Here is a 6,339-nt window from a genome sequence, read left to right as displayed (position 1 = left end):
ACTGCACTCTAGCCTCAGCAACAGTGTGAGATCCTGCCTCAAAAGAAAGAAAGAAAAAAAAAGCTCTCAAATATATATATTTCTGAGTTATATTGTGTGTAGCTACAGGTAGGTAGGTAGGTAGGTAGATGGATGATTGATTGATAGATAGATACATAGATAGATAGATAGATAGATAGATAGATAGATAGATAGATACAGCACAGACATCTCTCTTGAGCCCCAGAGCCATAAATCCATCCAATTACTTCTTGGATATCTCCACTTGGAGTAACCCACTAATATCTCAAAGATACCTTGTTAAAAACTGAAGACATTTTCTTCTTCTCCTCCAGTGTTCTTTATCTCTATTACTGGCAGTACTCACACCTGATTGTCCAAGCAAGAAAACTCTGAAATTATTCTTAATGTCAATGCCCTTTAACCAGAGACCACTAGGAACACACCTCTAGTTAAACAAGTTGAGTTTATTACTCATTGCAGCAAAGAACACACAACATAGGGAACCACGGGGTGTCTCAGTAGGAGTGTTTAGAAGAACCTAGTATAGAATTTGGGATTGGGAGAGGGTCTAAGGAAACAGGGGTTTGCTCCAGACTGGATACTATCAGAAAGAAGAATTTCATGATTATCTCAATACATCTTCTCTACAGGGAAGGCAGACTAGAGCTGGGACAAAGCCGTCACTCATAAAGTAGCAGTTGCTCATTTTAGCTGAGAGAGGGTGATTTTTGGTACTTTCTGGATGGCACCGTGACCCTCTTTTTGCCTGTGCTTAGACAAAATTACGAAGTGGACTTGTTTTTTCTCACTTTATTAAAGTCTCAGAGTAATCTTGTTTAATGTTGGTATTCTGTGAGATTTATGCCCAACAGGAAAATAACATAGCCTAGCTGTGAATGCCAAGTCAGCTTTCAGATGTCAAGAGCAGCTTTTCTCCCCCGATTTTTCATTAATCACTCTCCGTCATTCCATATAAATTAGTTGCCAACCCAGGTGCAGTGGCTCACGGCTGTAATCTCAGCACTTTGGGAGGCCGAGGCGGGCGAATCACTTGAGGTCAGGAGTTCGAGACCAGCCTGGCGAAACTCCATCTCTACTAAAAATACAAAAATTACCTTGGAGTGGTGACGCACACCTATAGTCCCAGCTACTCAGGAGGTTGAGGCACGAGAATTGCTTGAACCCAGGAGGCAGAGGTTGCAGTGAGCCGAGATCACACCACTGCACTCCAGCCTGGGCGACACAGCAAGACTCTGTCTCAAAAAAAAAAAAAAAAAATTAGTTGCCAAGGCCTATTAATTTTTACTCTCTACGTATCTCTGGCATCTCTTGGTCCCCTCTTCTCCTCCCTTAATCCAGGCCATTATCATTTCTCAGCTGAATGACTCCATCAGTCACTTAACAGTGTGCCCAGCATGCCATCATGCTCCCATTCCAGCCCATCCTCCTTGGTCTCCCTGTAGCCAGAATGAAGGCTCTGAATGCATCATCCCCTGCCAAAAATCTTCTTTGGTTACATTACCAGCTGTGTTTCTAACATTTAAATAGTAAAATTAAAAATCAGTGAGGTTAGCAATGAAAATAAACTTTTTTCTTTTCTCCCGAAAAGGAATCAAGAAGGGTGGAGAGTGTATTTGCAGAAGGAATCAGCTGAGTTTGGAGACTATTTTGAAATCCTGATTCTCTCTTAAGAAATGATGACTCAATGCAAATCAACAGAGTGGCATGACTGCTAAAAAAAAATGTAATGCATTATTGGCACCATTCGTAAAAGTATACTGTCCACAGTAAAAAAAAAAAAAAAAAAAAAAAAAAAAAAAAAAAAAAGAGTTGTTCCAGGTAATACATTTTAAGAAATATATTATTAAAAGCATTTGCCTAGAGGAGGGCAACCAAGATAGGGAGGGTTCTGGAAGCATGTCATATGGATAATAAAAAATAAAGCTTAAAGAAAAATAAGGAATATGACAAATATTTTCAAATAGGAGTAAATTTATTTCATACAGATTCAGGGGCAGAATCAAGTCTGAGGATTATAAACCACAAGCAGACTGATTTCCACTCAATATAAGGAAAGATTTTCCATTAAAACTGTCCAATAATGGCCAGATGCAGTGGCTCACGCTTGTAATCCCAGCACTTTGGGAGGCCAAGGCAGCTGGATTACCTGAGGTCGAGAGTTCAAGACCAGCCTGTTCAACATGGTGAAACCCTGTCTCTACCAAAAAAAAAAAAGTTAGCCAGATGTGGTGGTGTGTGCCTGTAATTCCAGCTACTCAGGAGGCTGAGGCACAAGAATTGCTTGAGCTCGGGAGGCAGAAGTTGCAATGAGCCGAGATCGACAGAGGAGAAGCCATCTCAAAAAAAAAGAGAGAGAAACTGTCCAATAATGGAGTTAGGTCCATGGAAACATAGTGAACTCCCAGTTACTAAAAGAATTCAAGAGAAAGCTGAATAACATTCCAGAAAGTACACTATAAAACAGGAGCTGGCTGGGCATGGTGGCTCACGCCTGTAATCCCAGCACTTTGGGAGGCCAAGGCAGGTGGATCACGAGGTCAGGAGTTCGAGACCAGCCTGACCAACACGGTGAAACCCCGTCTCTACTAAAAATACAAAAATTAGCTGGGTGTGGTGGGGTGCACCTGTAGTCCCAGCTGCTTGGGAGGCTGAAGCAGGAGAATCCCTTGAACCTGGGAGGCAGAGGTTGCAGTGAGCCAAGATCGCACCACTGCACTCCAGCTGGGGTGACAGAGCAAGCCTCGATCTTAAAAAAAAAAAAAAAAAAAAAAAAGGAGACATTGAACTATCTGTGATGAAAGGATAGTTCTTTAATCCATTGTGGCCCAGTACTTTTATAAATTATAAAATGAAACTAGTAGAATGAAAAGAGAAAACATTTTTTTAAATGCCCCACTTTTTAATTACCTTAATGGATATAAAATTAAATTTCAATAAATAGAATTGGAACATACATAAAAGGGAAAGAGAAAAAAGTATTAAAAAACTTTTTCACTGAAAATGTGAATTTAAGATTAATATAGAGAATTTCTATAACTCAACTTTTTGTCATTCTTCAATTATAACTGAAGATTATAATTGAAATAGTGATTCTGTTTATTAGACCATTAGATATACTTTGAATAAACACAGTGCATATTAATATTTAAAAGTTTTTAGGTCAAGCGAGGTGGGTCACACCTGTAATCCCAACAACTGTGGGGGCCAAGACGGGAGGATCACTTGAGGCCAGGAGTTTGATACCAACCTGGGTAACACAGGGAGACTTGGTCTCTACAAAAAATTAATTAGCCAGGCATGATGGCAGACACCTGAAGCTCCAGCTGCAGGCTGAGGTGGGAGGATTGCTTGAGCCCAGAAGTTCAAGGTTACAGTGAGCTACGATTACACCACCATACTCCAGCCTGGGCAATAAAATGAATGAGACCCTCTCTCAAAAAAAAAAAAAAGTTCTAAATGTCTCAAATGAGCTGGTTTCTTTCTCGTTAAAATATGTAATCCAGGGTAGATTGACAATAATGCTACTCTCATGGATTGATATATATCTAAACTGTTTCCATGTTCTTTTTAAATATTATTCATAAGATGAAATCAGATTTACAAAGGGATAATAGTGGGAATGGGAAAAAAAGTTTTAAAAATAATTTCAGCATATTCAGAATATTCACTTTTAACTTTTATCCAAAATGAAGCAAGTGGTGTGCTATTTTCAAAACTCATTTTTAATTATTCATTAGTTGCCAGTTAGAACAATGTATCATATAAGCTTACAATTAAACTTTAATCCTCTTTTGATGAAATAAATGGATTCCAGATCTATGAATTTGCCATATGTAGGCATTCTTTTGTTGGAAAATAAAACTTAAAGCATTCTATCAAATTCATAATAGTTTGATTACTTCTCACAGATGTGCAATATCAAGATAATCACCAACTTCAATGACAATTGTTAAATTATGGAACATGTAATAACAATCTGTAGAAACTCTGGTCTTTCAAGCTTCTACCTTTTGCTTTTGCTCTTTGATTTTATCTGCCATTGAAAAACAAGTTACATTCCTGCCTTGTATGAAAGAATTCTGAAGCTATCAGAACTATCTTCAGATAATTGATGGTAACTCTAGCTGGCCAATTTGTATCTTTATTTTATTTTATTATTTTATTTTGAGGCAGCGTTTCACTCTTTTCAACCAGGCTGGAGTGCAGTGGCATAATCTTGACTCACTGCAACCTCCACTTTCTGGGTTAAAGCTATTCTCCTGCCTCAGCCTCTCGAGTAGCTAGGAATACAGGTGTGCACCACCACACCCAGCTAATTTTTGTATTTTTAGTAGAGATGGGGTTTCATCATGTTGGCCAGGCTGGTCTTGAACCTCTGACCTCAGGTGATCCGCCTGCCTTGGCCTCCCAAAGTGCTGGGATTACAGGCATGAGCCACCGTGCCCGGCCCAAAGTATATCTTTATAAAGCTGGGACCAAACTGGCTTCTTGCAGCAATAATAAATGTTCAAATATGCTCAACAGAACTTTCCCTCTAGATAACCATCATATCTCTATCACAGTTAAGTTTCCAAACTATTACATAATAAAGAGAACAATCTCAAACTTATTGCATTAGCCTTTATACAAGTTATAGTCTTTACCAAGTCACTGAGCACACTGTACAGTTCAGTTGATACGCTTTTTCTACCAAGAATTTTTCAAATAAAGATATAGTATGTTGATTTACATTCTAGGGCAAGCTCCTTAACTTAGGTAATTATTCCGGAATGTTTTCTTACCACTGCAGCTATCCATCCAACTGTATTGCTATACAAAGCTTCAAATCACATTTATTGGCAAGGTAATTTATTCCATACTTTTTTGTTGTTTAGAGTTAGTTGTTTGTTGGTAATGAAGCGGAAAAAAGAGAATTCTTCCTTCATATTACTATCATATTCAAATAGCATATAAACTAATTGCCATATTAGTAATATCTATACATTAATGGCACCTCAAACCAATTGCAAGAAAAGGTAATTTATTAGCTTTCTTTGTTCTATGGGTTGATCTTCCTGGATATTTCAAATTGTTGTACTGGTAATTGAGGTACTTTCTTTGCCACACAGTCTCCCAACATTTTCTAAGAATCTTTATGCAGTTTTTCACTATTGTCTTAATAATTGCATTTTTTTTTTTTTTTTTTTTTAGTTTTAGCAATCTAAAGTTGCTTACTTTATAAGATGTCTAAAAAGTATTAACATTTGTGAAATACTGAATATCTGTGCTTTCAGTTTTTTAATTAGGTTTTTCTTTCAAAGAGATCTTCTGCTTCTGGACTTATCTCTTTACGTTCTGTATTTAAATGTTGATTTAGTTTTCATGATTTTATTGCTTCATTTGCCAGAACTTCTCAGCAAATAACATGTTATGGTTTTCCCATGTCTTCATTTATGGCTAAAAAACTGAACTCAGTATATGAAGAATTATATTTATGAGTAAAACTAGAACAATCTCTTTTGGTTTTCATTTATTCAGAATCACTTTTATTGTCACCATTAGGTTTACTAATACTGCTTCATTCAGAAAAGGTCTTTTCTTGATTAAAAAAAAAAAAGCCAATGAAGTTATTTTGCCATCGATAACATGGTGTTAAAGATAAATGAAACAAATTACCTCAAACCTTCACATCGATTGCATTCCCTGCCTGAAACGTTCTCTCCTTTCTCTTTAAACAGATCTAATCAACACTGGTCCCCCATAAAAATATTTCCAGTGAGGCCGGGCGCGGTGGCTCAAGCCTGTAATCCCAGCACTTTGGGAGGCCGAGACGGGCGGATCACGAGGTCAGGAGATCGAGAGACGATCCCGGCTAACACGGTGAAACCCCGTCTCTACTAAAAAATACAAAAAAATAGCCGGGCGAGGTGGCGGGCGCCTGTAGTCCCAGCTACTCGGGAGGCTGAGGCAGGAGAATGGCGTGAACCCGGGAGGCGGAGCTTGCAGTGAGCTGAGATCCGGCCACTGCACTCCAGCCTGGGTGACAGAGCAAGACTCCGTCTCAAAAAAAAAAAAAAAAAAAAAATATTTCCAGTGCATATATCTGACAAAAGATTTATCCAAAATATTTAAAGAAATATTATAACTTCAATCATAAGAAAAAATAATAAGAGTAAATAGACATTCCATATCACATATTATCAGGGAAATGCAAATTAAAATAACCGTGATGTGGATGAGCTGTCTGAGCAGAGAAAAACAACACAGGCGCATGCCTGTAATCCCAGCTACTCAGGAGACTGAAGTAGGAGAATCGCTTGAACCCAAGAAGCGAAG

The sequence above is a fragment of the Macaca mulatta genome, chromosome 11, assembly GCF_049350105.2.
Source record: "Macaca mulatta isolate MMU2019108-1 chromosome 11, T2T-MMU8v2.0, whole genome shotgun sequence".
NCBI lineage: Eukaryota > Metazoa > Chordata > Mammalia > Primates > Cercopithecidae > Macaca > Macaca mulatta.
Note: the sequence above shows the minus strand (reverse complement) of the source record.